We start from the raw sequence: 13,458 nt of genomic DNA, 5'->3' as shown, positions 1-13,458 counted from the left end.
CTAGGCAGCTAAGAAAAAAGTCACTGTATATTGACGCATGCGTCTATTCTTCTATGCAGACGACAACGAAGATAGGGACATTAACGGATTTCGTCTAGTGGGTCAGTGGGATTCGGCGAGATCGAAGAAGACGTGGCTCTGGCCTGTTTTGTATTTTGAACAAGTTGTCCTGCGGCTCTTGAACGTCTCCCTCTCTACTGTCCGCGTTGTACTGCGACACTGGTGGAGGTGCGGGGTACTGACCGCGCCTGATGCTCGGGAGTCCTTCTGGGAGTCGTTCCTCTAGCCCGGACGCATTATCACCAGTTTCAACACCCGTGCATCGCTTTAGTCGTCGACTGCTAGGCCTTGCCCCGTTCTCCCCCCTTCAACCACCCCTGTCCAGCAGCTCCACACATCTCGCAATGGCCGAAACCAGCCCAACGCAAGCACCCCAAAGCAGCCGGTTTTCCAGTCCACAGCAAGTAACCGTTCTGCATCCTCTGGTTCCCGATCGCTATCACGGAGCAGCTTCGAAGACATTCAAGACTGGCTTGACAAATATGAACGCGTCGCACAAATTAATCAGTGGACTGAGCAGCAAAAGCTCTCTCACATCTATTTCGCCCTTGACGACAGCGGCCGCACTTGGTACGAAAACCGCGAAGCTAGCCTAACGACATGGAATGACTTTCGTCAGAAAATCACAGATACTTTTGCAAGTGCCGACCGACGCGACCGTGCCCAGCAGATGATGGAGCTACGCGCACAACAACCTAATGAGTCGGTAACAATGTTCTCCGAGGACATGGCCCGCCTCTTTCGTAGAGCAGTCCCGAACATGACTGACGAAAGAAAGTTGCGCTACCTCATGCGAGGTGTAAAAGAGCAGTTGTTCACGGGACTTGTGCGAAGTCCACCAGTCACCGTCGCTGACTTTATCAAAGAGGCTACGGCTACTGAGCGGGCCCTTCATCAGAGATGCAGACAGTACGATCGACTGTACACCAGCACCACAATCAATGCCGCCGCAGTGACTGGTGAGTATCAGAACCCCTTGCGGGAATTGATCAGAGAACTTGTCAGAGAAGAAATTCAAAAGATTCTGACACCGACAGTGGATAGACCCGTAGCGTCAATCGCCGGAGTGGTGCGTGAAGAAATCAGGCAGGTGTTACCGGCAGCCGATTTGCAAGATCACCAGCGTCCCATGACCTACGCAGCCGCTGTCCGATGTCCACCACCTGTTACAACCACACCGCCGTACCACCAGCCTCCGACAGTCGCTCCTTGGTCGCCGCCGCAAGAGGAGGCTTCGAGGCGCGCACCCGTCACCCAGCTACAGTCATACCACCAGCCGCAGACGGGACGGCCGCAATTTCGGAGAACCGACGCATGGCACACCGTCGATAGGCGGCCACTCTATTTTCACCGCGGAGGCGTCGGCCACATTTCGTGTCATTGCTGGCACCGCGACACATCATTTCGACCTTTTCGTCCGTGGTCCTATGGTCGACGTGCAACTGACGACTCCATGCTACGCCCCGACGAAACTGCTTTTCAGGGACCTCCAATAGCGCACCCGAATGATGAATCTGTGCCGCATGTTCAGTTCGATCTCGGCCGTCGGTCGCACTCTCCAACCCCTCCACGTCAGATGCCTTTCCCTGCTGGACGTACTTTTGCTGACCTCCGAGGGCGAAGGTCGCCCAGCCCACGCCGGGGAAACTGAACGCGGCGACCTCTGGGGGTAAGGTTGCAGGCCCACCGCAAAACAATAAAAAGCCCCCGACACCCTCGTCACAGAACGACGTGAAGTCGATAAACCCATACTCCGAAGAAATTGTGAGCGCCGACATTGATGTTTTGGTGGATGGACAGCCGGTGACAGCGTTAGTGAACACTGGTGCCGACTTCTCTATAATGAGTCAGGAACTCATCCTCCGTCTGAAGAAAGTAAAGACGCCATGGACGGGACCACATAAGGACGGCAGGCGGGCAATTACTGATGCCTATTGGAAGATGTACTGCTAGAATTAGCATCCGCGATTCTTCTTTCGTGGCCACTTTCATCGTTCTTCCTGTGTGCTGTAAGGATTTGATTATTGGAATGGATTTCCTGAAAGAATACGGCGCCGTAATTAACATTCCGGACCGCATGGTGACGTTTTATAGGAGCCCTGGTTTAGTCCATAGCTTATCGCCGCAACGCAACTCCTTTCATCTAGCAGAAGACGACGTCGTCATCCCACCTCGATCATGCACCCTTGTTATGATAGCATGTGACACACCGTTTCATTGCGAGGGAGTTGCCGACCAAGTAACCACGTTGTTGCTTACTCACAGTATCTCGGTCGCACGAGGAATTGTAAATGTCACCGACGGGCGCACTAACTTGTTACTAACCAATTTTAGCACAGAGCGACGGTACCTTCCAAAGGGCACGGCTGTGGCTTATTTTGACGGTGTTGCAGATGTTCGAGGCTGCTGTTCGCAATTCGAAGAAGCACCTACGCAAGGCCCAGCTTCTGCACTCGACGTCAGCACTGCTTTGTCGCAGCACGAACGAGAGCGGCTTCTAACGCTATTGTCGAAGTTCAATGACTGCTTTGCGTCGACGTCCATCGTCGGACGGACGCCTCTAACGAAGCATCGGATAATTACAGAAGATACGGCAAGACCAATTCACCAAAATCCTTATCGTGTGGCTCCCAGAGAACGTGAAGCCATACAACAACAAGTGACAAAAATGCTGGAAGACGACGTGATTCAACCATCAACGAGTCCCTGGACATCCCCTGTAGTTCTAGTTAAGAAAAAAGACGGCAGCTTGCGTTTCTGCGTGGACTACCGAAAACTAAATCAAGTGACAAAGAAAGACGTGTACCCGCTTCCCCGTATAGATGATTCACTCGACAGGCTCCGTCACGCGCGTTACTTCTCTTCAATGGACTTAAAAAGCGGATATTGGCAAATCGAGGTAGATCCGAGAGACCGTGAAAAAACTGCTTTTGTGACGTCAGACGGCCTATACGAATTTAAAGTCTTGCCTTTCGGCTTGTGCTCTGCCCCTGCTACATTCCAACGCCTCACGCATACTGTGCTTTCGGGTCTGAAATGGAAAATATGCTTAGTGTGCCTGGACGACATCATCGTGTTCTCCGCAACTTTTGAAGAACACCTCCAACGGCTTGAAGCGGTTCTGCAGTCCATCCGGTCCGCCGGCCTCACCCTGAAGCCGGAGAAGTGCCACTTTGGTTTCGGGGAACTACAGTTTATCGGTCACGTCGTCAGCCACGCAGGTGTTCGCCCAGATCCTGAGAAAATTGCGGCCGTAGCAGTTTCCAGTACCAACCGATAAAAAGGCTGTCAGGCTGGGCCTCTGTGCCTATTACCGGCGGTTTATTGCGGACTTTGCTCGCATTGCGTCATCGTTAACTCGCCTGACGAGAGACGACGTTGCTTTTGTATGGGGCGACGAAGAGCAAGGTGCATTCACTGACTTGCGGGAACGTCTCCAGACACCTCCAGTGCTTGCTCACTTTGATGAGACCGCTCCTACACTGCTCCACACTGATGCCAGCAATGTTGGCTTGGGAGCTGTTCTTGTGCAGTGGCAGGAGGGCACAGGAAGAGTACTTGCCTATGCAAGCAGAATACTCTCATGCACAGAGGCCAATTACTCCACAACTGAGAAGGAATGCCTCGCCGTAGTATGGGCTGTTATGAAATTTCGCCCATATTTGTATGGCCGCCACTTCACAGTTATCAGCGACCACCATTCACTGTGTTGGTTGACAAACCTTAAAGACCCTTCGGGACGACTGGCGCGTTGGAGCCTACAGCTGCAAGAGTTTGACATGACTGTCAAGTACAAGTCGGGGAAACGACATACGGATGCTGACTGCCTGTCTCGATCGCCGATAGAGTCGTCTGCTCCACCCGAAGAAGACTCGGCATTTCTTTGTGTTCTGGACACATCCACCATCGCCCAACAACAACAGGACGACCCTGAGTTGCTTGAGCTCATCAATTACTTAGAGGGCAGATCTGCGAAACCGCCTAGAGTTTTCGCAAGAGGCCTGTTGTCATTTTGTTTGCGGGCCAAAGTCCTCTACAAAAGAAACTTTTCTTCGACCGGGTCCCCCTATCTGCTCGTCATTCCTGCAGCTCTTCGTACGGAAGTACTTCAAGCCTGTCACAACGAGGTGACTTCAGGTCACTTAGGCTACACGAGAACGTTGGCCAGAGTGAAGCAGAGGTACTACTGGCTGAGACTTAACACCACCGTGAAACATCACGTCCGCACTTGCCTCAACTGCCAGAGGCGCAAGTCACCTCCGTCGAAACCAGCCGGCCTCCTGCAACCCGTCCAGGTTCCTCGAAGACCATTTGACCAAATCGGAATGGATATATTGGGTCCGCTTCCTACTTCTACTGCCGGGAATCGCTTTGTTATAGTAGCGACCGACTATCTCACACGTTACGCTGAAACAAAGGCAATCCAGAGAAGCACAGCGGAAGAGGTGGCACGCTTTTTCATTGAGCACATTGTGTTGTGACACGGCGCACCAACCGTCGTAATAACAGACCGAGGAACTGCATTCACGGCTGCACTTTTAGATCGCGTCTTGCTGCTAAGTGGAACGGCGCATTGGAAATCAACCGCTTACCATCCACCAACCAACGGATTAACAGAATGCCTGAACAAAACGATTGAAGACATGCTCTCCATGTACGTGGATGTTGAACATAAAAATTGGGACGACATCCTATCGTATATCACCTTTGCATATAACACGGCGAAACAGGAGACGACGCGCATGACTCCGTTCACCCTTGTTCATGGGCGGGATGTACAAACAATGTTGGATGCTATGCTTCCACATGACACTGATACGGACGCCGCTGTGTTTACGCAACGCACAGAAGAGGCTCGACAACTCGCACGCTTGCGGATATACCAGCAGCAAGACTACGACGCAGGGCGCTATGACCTTCACCGTCGAATAGTAATCTATGACGTCGGCGACAGAGTGTGGGTTTGGACACCCATACGAAAACGAGGCCTCTCGGAGAAGCTGTTAAGGCGATACTCCGGACCATATCGAGTATTGCGCCGACTCAGTGACGTCACGTACGAGGTCGTCCCCAATAGTCGCACGGAGAGCCTTTCCTTCTCTCTGGCTTGGGCGATCCGGCGCGGCGCTGCTTGAAAGTATTGCTGTCGCGTGCTGCGGAACGATTTCGAGATGTTTTAGATGGTACTTTGTGAAATTTACGCCATGTCCATTCATATAAGGTCGTCAGGAAAGCCTTTCGGTGCATAGGTAACTACAGTAGGCGGAAATATCTCTTGGGGGCACAAAAATGTGACGCGCTTTATCAGCCACGGTGTACGCACATGATTATCAGTCGCGGTGTGTTTATGTGTTGTGAACTATTTTGCTTACATCGGTTTTATTGCAACAAAGAAAACCGGTGTCTCTGTATTAGCAGCATGAAATGGTAAATCTGCTCACTTCTGATCGCTTGGCGTATGGAGTAAAACAAAGCATAAGAGCGCATGCTCGTGCAGGCCAACCTAAGGCGACCCCGAAACATCTAAGCGGCAGGCGCTATCAAATATTTGTGATGCACCGGCATCGTTCTCGCGCATTTCAAGTCTAGTAGGCTTCAAATTACCGTATGTCTATGCTAGCCTTCCTGCATGAGGCCGATGGCACTGCTCAACACAGCGATCACTGCGGTTGGTGAACCAGCACGATACATATGTAAGCTGTGCGCTTCGGCATTGCCTTTTTGACCTGTATACAGCCATAATATATGAGAGGGATCGCATAGAAAGAATGCGATGCCTATTTCTGAGGACAAAATTTTCGTAATACGTGTGAGTGCATCGTAGAGAACGGAACGAACACAACTGAAAAAAAAAATTCGGTTATCATCCTCTTTTTCGAAAAAGCAAGAGAAAACGGGCTAACGCCGCAATACTACCTCGCATAGTCACGCCGCACGTTTATAAATATATAACCCTGATGCCGTATGCTTGGACTATGCGGTAACAGAACAAAGGTATATGTAATCCAGTACCTACCACTGCTTAGGACGGTCGCGCAGTTCGTAAAGAGTCCCTTTGCTGGACAAGCTTAATTCAGACTGTAAGGTATGCTACTATTGCTTGCCAAAACTATTTTATTCAGGGGCGGAAACCTCATCCATCTTACCAAGTAGTCACGCAATGTAACCTGCAGAGAACAGTTTGAACACTTGTCAAACTATAACATCACAGCTCCTATCATAGCAGAATGGTACCCACGTTACGATCGTCGCGTATGTTTTATGGCTCCTAAACTGCAGCTTAGAAATAGAGGATAATACTGCAATAAGGTCACATCAGTGATTGGAACATTCAGAAATACACAATTGATCTCCGAGGCTGATTGTAGGCTCAAATATGCACGCACACATCGCGCTGCGTGTTCCGTCCACCTTAACGCCAGCAGAAATTCCGGCCATGACGCATTAAACCGCTTCAGCACGTCTCACAGAACCGTTTACCACGTAGAAGACGCACGTCATACTAAACAGACCGCACGACCGCGAAAACAAACGCCAGAACCTACTGCCGAGTGTATACCTGCCATGCAAGAGACCGCTTTCACCCAAGCCAGTATGGCACTGCTCATAGGCGGCGCCACTGCGTTCACAATATGGCGGCGCCTACGAAAAAACGGTCTATAATGCATCAAACAAGGCAAGTAAACATGTTGCCAAATCACAGATTTACAGATCACAGAATCCTAAGGCCCACCCTCCTTCCTCCACTCTCCTGATGTATCGCACATGACGGAAGGCGGCGCACTTTCTCCCCGCTTTTCTCCCTTGTGCACACAAGACTGAGCCACCATCATCGGATTACCCATGCCAACCCCCACCCTACGCTTTCACTCGCACATACAGCATGCAGAGCGCGGTCACATTGTTATCGCCCTTTGACTTTATACGGAACATGAAGGCGACGGTGTTGCAGGAATACACCTGAAGTGTATATAATTGCTCTCGCAATAATATAAGAGTATCCGGCAACTGAAGCTTCCCGCAGGTCATCACTTTCTGCAAAAGAAGTAACAAAATCGAACTTTCACGATGCGACAATTCACTGCACCGCAACTGTCTTTTTTTTGTGAGGTGGGGGCACTGAAGTGAAAAAAATAAAATAAAATCTCAACGGAAAGCATGTTGGCCACAATCGCCTACTTTTGCCTACTTTTAGGCACCTACTTTTTGGCACTGATGTGGCTACAGAAAGAATATTGTAGAAAACGTGAGACACTTGGTCCACACAGATAACCATACGCATACTGCTCGGTATCCTACACCGGCAAGACAAGACTTTCCAGAGAGGTTGCGCTCAAGCGAATGCGCTGCAATCCGTCGAGTCCCCACGGTGATGGCGGCGAGCGACCATTGTTTGTTTTTCTTGTCTGCTAGCCAGAAAGCATTCCAAAACTCTGCCAGGCGAGAATCCACTCAGCCAGAAAAAAACGAATGCGCACTTAGTGTGCCGCGCGGTGGTCGGGCAACACGAGAAAAAATCTGGAGGACGCTTAAGCTTCGCCTTTAATCGTGGAACGCAATAGCATTCAAAGATCCCTGACAGCTCCTCACACTTCCTGGCAACTGGAGCGTATGCAACCGTAATGTTTACCAGGAAACGCTGGCCACGAACGCTATGCACGAAGGCGGGCTTTGTGGAAGAAATGCGGCTTCTTGCGTGGGCCACGATGCAGCGGAGGCGAGCGCCAGCTGGAAGTATTGCAAGGAACCGGGCGTGCCGCTCGATGGCCCCCAAGACGGCCGCACGCCGGGGCATGCAAATGGCAAATGCCGCGGCCAGTCTGTGAATTGAAGAAACGCTGAAAAGGGGGCTTCTTTGAGTTTTCGTGTAAGAGAATTATGTTTTCTCGTATAGTCATACTACAATCCGAGAGCTATCATGTCTGTAAGTTGCGTGTAAGTTGTAGTTTACCATTCTTCCACATAGTTCAGATTGAGAAATTCATCATACCTTAATGGTGAAGCAGCGCACTGACAAGGACAAGGCGAAGACATAAGAATACACGACACTCGTTGCGCGACACATGTGTGCCTTTGCCTTGTCCTTGTCAGTGCGCTGCTTCACCATCAAGGTATGATGGTTAATCACCAACTCGCCCAACTTTCCACATTATTGAGAAATTCAATTAATTCAGTAAATTCCTTGCATCACATGAAGGGCCTGGGTATGCATGGTTAGAAAATTTTTTCGCCGAAATGACGTACGATGCCAACACCGGATTTTCTGCAACACAGCCCGTGCTGCAGAAAATCGCTATCGCGTTAAAATGCATGCACTCTGGTTGGCTCTGGCAGCATGTGGGTAGCAAGGACAAGAAAACTGAAAAGGCTCAATGTGTTCTTGCGAATAAAAGTCAAAGTAGAAAAATAAATAAGAACGTAGCTACCTTTGCTGGCTTTAGTGTCTTGACATGGATGCTTTGGCGCATATGAAAAATATGTTGATATTCTTTTCTGTGACATGACGGCACAAATGAACACCACAACGCTTTCTCACGTCGGATCTCGCTGCGTGATTGTCAACTTGTCTGATAGTGCGTTGATTTGGATTGTCCGATGGTCCGATGTAATTTAGAAAAGTCAATGCACCTTTGGTGTCAAATGCTTATAACAACATTAAACCCAGAAAGTTGCGCAATTGAAAATCTAAAGCACCACTTTGGAATTGTCAATGCACCTTTCGCATCAAAAGCTTATGAGAACTTTATACCCATAAAGTTTCAGAATTGAAATCCATGCGCTCCGTAGATACTACGGCCTCCGCGAGACGCTGTGACGGGCCCGCGTGCCAGCAGAACGCCCTTTAAACTTTGTGCCCAGATGGGCTCCTTGCATTATGTGACTCCAGGTGCGTGGGCGTTGCCACGAAATCCAGCCCAAGTTCGGAATGTTCGCGCTGAAATGTCTTTTCGAGCGTGAAAAAGACATTCAAGACAAAATCCAAAATGATTTCCGGTGCCGGAGGTAGTTTTTGTCGGCGATGCATGCGACGGCGGTCCATTCAAATGTGGCCGGCGTATTACAAAGAACGAACGGCATGACATCAAATTCATACAAGCCGTTTGGTGTGGCAAATGCAGTCTTACAGCAATCAGCCTCAGCCATGGGCACCTGCCAGTATCTAGAGCGAAGATCTAAGGAAGAAAAGAATTCGGCTCTTTGTAGGCAGTCAAGTGACCTAAAAGAAAAAGTCCTTTACAGTACTGGACACCTCATTCTTCTATACAGAAATACAACTTTCTCTCACTTGAAAAACAAGGATTTACTCCCAGTGCACTAATGTTGTGATAAATAAAAAAAGTCACAGTTTCGCCCGAATGGTGAAGCATTGATTACGATAGCAAATAAGTAGACAGCTACATGAAGTAAAGATACAGTCAACGACTGAATTTTCGGACGCCCAAATTTTTGGACATGCCTGATATTTTGGACGTCTTCGCGGCACCGCCACGAGCCCCATAGAATCAATGTATAAGGACATCTGAAGTTTCGGACGCTCGAACCCCCCGCCATCCAATTTTCTGGACTTTTTGACGGACGGAAGGTCTTTTGGCTCCTCGCGCAGCGCCCTTGAGAAGGAAATCCACTTGCAGCCGAAGCATATCACCGCTTTGAACTACAACTAGCCGAATCTAGTCGTCACACACCGATTTGGTCTGGCCACGCTGGCTATGTTCATCGCCGCAATTCCGCCTCCGGCGGAGTTTCCGGAGCGGCGCCATTTTGTTTGTTTGTTTGCGCAGGCCACGTTTTGGCTAGCGTGGTGTGTGGTTGTCTGTTGTGTCAAGTGTGCTCTGCGACGCTAGGCCTAGGTGCTTCGACGCTCGTCAGCGAACTCTACTGTTCGCAACTTGAGGATTTCGCTTGCCTTCGATGGCGCCCACTCCGTCTTCATCGTCCTCGCCGATGGCATCGAAGCGCGGAAAGCAGTAGCGTCGGACGACGTGATCAACGACCTCCGCTCTGCTGGGGTTTCCATACCCACGGAAATAACTTTTGAACAGTTTGTTGACGCTGACAACGAGCTCGACTTCCGCGCAGAACTGACTGACGAGGAAATAGTCCATCGGGTTGTGGGGGATTCAGAAGACTCCGATGTTGAAAATGAGGAGTCAATGCCTGCGCCACCTACAAGCGCCGAGTTGACGCGAGCACTGTTGACTCTTTAATCGGTGTACAGTGCTGACATGACCCTTGCTCAGATCGAGGCGAATATGATCGCATGCAACCGGAACGCCGTCAAAACAACAATCAACAAGTTCTTCAAGCCACTGCAGCAATAACACCGGCTGCCCGACGATGCACATGTACATAATAAACCGGCAGTCGGCTGCATACAGAGTTTTTGAATGCCTCTTTTTATAGCCACTTTACTGATGCTGTGGCAGGGTTTCGGAAGCCTGTTACTTCGCCCTTTACCTCTAGATCTGAGAAAAAAATAAAAAGGGTGCGTTTTTTTGCATGCATTCATTTTTTCGGACTGCCTGAATTTTCGGACGTTTTTACATTCCCTAGAGGGTCCGAAAAATCGGTCGTTGACTGTAGTAGGCAGTACTCCAGGCAGAATGCTCCCGAATCCATTCGTCTTTGTGGTGCAGGATGTAGCTGACATGTTTGAAAAGCAGTCCCTTGAACATGCCTTCGCTGGAATACAACCATGAACTTACTGGGAGGGTCATCGCGGAAGCAAGATACCACAGCATGCTCGCCGCTGCCTTATCGAAGAAGCAAACCTTGCCTTAACCATGACTTCGACACATGCGCCAACATTGGTTACACCAGAACTCCCTGAACTTCCAAAGGCTATGAGAAGTGGCCTTCTTCCCTCGAACTTCACTGGGCTTGGCGGCAGCACTCCGGGCAAAATACTCACGAATCCATTCATCTTTGTGGTGCAGGTTAGTGCTTACTTACCGGCGCTATGTTATTGCAGCGATAACCGCCTTTTAGCGTTGCTGCCCTGCCCTGCCCTGCCCACTTTCTTTCGTGTGTCTGCACATTTGGGTTGACCTTGCTAATGTGTGGTGATATTAAATGAAACCCTGGCCTGTCAAAGGATGATATTTTGCAGCAACTACTGTCGGGACAAAACAACATGACTACTATGATGAACACTGTTTCATCCAAGCAAGAAAAAATTTTTAATGATGTAGCTAGCTTGACAGAAAGGCTGAGTTGTGTCGAAGTACAGACGAAAAATTTGATTGAACTAAAAACAGATGTAAATGATTTAAAACTTAGAGCCACTGAACTTCATAAAGAATTGGCACTTGCGGTAAACAAAATTGATGAACTAGAAAACAGAAGCTGACAAAATAATTTGTTTTTGGCCTTGAGGAAGTCCCCAGGGAAAAGGCTGCTGTTCTTACTGAAACGATAAGAAAGGACGTATTTGAAGGAAGGCTGGGAATAACAATTAACGGCATCAAAATGTGCCGCAGATTAGGCACACGGAGGAAAGGGAACACCCAGTAATTATTAAAATGCTTGATCATCAGGATGAAGTAGCTGTTCTACACACTTGTTCCAAGCTAAAGGGTACCAAACTATCAATTACTGAGGATTTTTCTACTCGAGTATGTGATACCAGGAAAAAGTTGTGCCAAAGTTCAGTACAAGAATGCATGAATGGATCGAAGGTCAAGCTACTGTCCGACAAATTAAGCATTGATGGAAGCATGTTCGGTTGGGATAGCGAAAAGAATAAACAGTATAAGATAACAAACAAACGTAAAGATCAGGGAAACTAGATGAACAATGTTTAGTGGTGCTAAATGTAAATTGCCGCAGTGTTGTTAATAAGGCTGAGAAACTAGAAAGTATGATTTTAGCACATGACCCAGATATTGTATTACTAATCAAGACATGGCCAAGAGATAACATCTTTGATAGTGAATTTGTACCGAAAAATTGCAGAGTATTTCATAAGGATCAAGAGGGAAGAGGAGGGGGTGTTGCCATTATGTTTAAGAATAAGCTGCAGATTCTAAATATGTCAGATGTTCAATCTGTAGAAAGCATCTTCTGTAAAGTCTATACTGGCAGGAGCAGATATAGTATTGGTGTTGTTTACAGGCCACCGAATTCTTTTATTGAAGTTATTGGAAGGTTTAATTATTACCTACATTGTTATGTAAAAGAGGAACATAAGCTACTCATCAGAGATTTTAACCTGCCAAATGTGAATCGCCACTGTCAATAACGCGGTGATAGTGCTGCCACCAATAGTTTGATCTCACGGCGATCTCACAGTAGTGCTGCAACTACGAGCTGCGGACAAATCGTACGGGCCGTCGACCCCGGATCGGACGGCCAGTGAGCTAAGCCTACACTGTTTCCCAGCGGTCACCAACTCGCCTGCCTTCCTCGTTCATGCATCAGTGTAGATAAACGGCAGATATGGACACAGTAGAATGGTCCCTATTGAAGAGTAGGCAAATTTGCTCACTTCATTTCAAGCGTGCCTGGTATAAACAAAACCTGCCGAGCTTAGCGCAGTCCAATGATCTTCCACGAAGACTATGTACCCCGAAGGCTGGAGCTGTGCCAACTATTCACCTTGCCTTGTGTCCTGCTCCGGAATACGCGTCATTCCCAAAGCACCATCGACGACAGGTTCATACGGTCACCGACCAGTAAATCTGACGCTGATAATCTGGACATGCTCGGTAATTCGGACAGCTTTGTGACATCACCAATGGCCCCATAGACTTAATATGTGAAGACGCCCGATATTCCGGACAGCCGCCAACTCCACACTCAGTTATCGAGACTCCATCCATGGCTGTAGTGCATGCGAATTCTGCCACCATTATCTCCCCTGGCAACCTCAACGAGACATCAAGTATAGCCTCAGAGATCACATGCTTGACTGTAATCTCTGAGGCCTTGCTTTGGTCGCTGCCCTATGCCTCCGCGATGTAACTGCAAGTGCCAATCTTGGAGGCATTGCCTGAATTGTGAGGCTGCATCGACATGGCGATCACCACATCCTTTTCCGACACTCCTGCGCATGGCCCACTATTGCCATTCTGTTTGTTGAGTTCGCCTTGAGGACAGCGTTCTGCCATGCTGTGCTTGTTTGTCTAGTTTGGGTCCCAGACAGTGCTCTGCTGGCTCCAAAAAGTCTTTCTCATGAAGTTATAAAAGGCCATGCCAAACGGCACCAACGGTGCCTCCGCAGTCCGACTTCAATTGAGTCTTGAGTCGCATTCCAAATGAGTCCAACTCCGCAACTGAAGAGGCTGAACTGCTGCCTACCACGAGCTCAAATGCGGAGATCATTGATGACCTTCTAGGCTGCGATGTGTCGATTCCTGCCTCTGTTAGACCTGAAGACTTTGCAGATGTCGAAAGTGC

General features: G+C 48.9%; 1 protein-coding gene across 5 annotated transcripts in view; it reads right to left on the bottom strand.

The window, feature by feature from the left end:
- DCTN4-p62 (dynactin subunit 4) overlaps positions 1-13,458 on the bottom strand; it is a 522,593-nt gene that overhangs the window by 344,375 nt on the left and 164,760 nt on the right. The gene's annotated exons all lie outside the window — the stretch shown is intronic.

This window comes from Dermacentor andersoni, chromosome 6 (genome assembly GCF_023375885.2).
Source record: "Dermacentor andersoni chromosome 6, qqDerAnde1_hic_scaffold, whole genome shotgun sequence".
NCBI classification, from domain to species: Eukaryota; Metazoa; Arthropoda; class Arachnida; order Ixodida; family Ixodidae; genus Dermacentor; species Dermacentor andersoni.
Note: the sequence above shows the minus strand (reverse complement) of the source record. Positions and strands in the feature narration are given on the sequence as shown.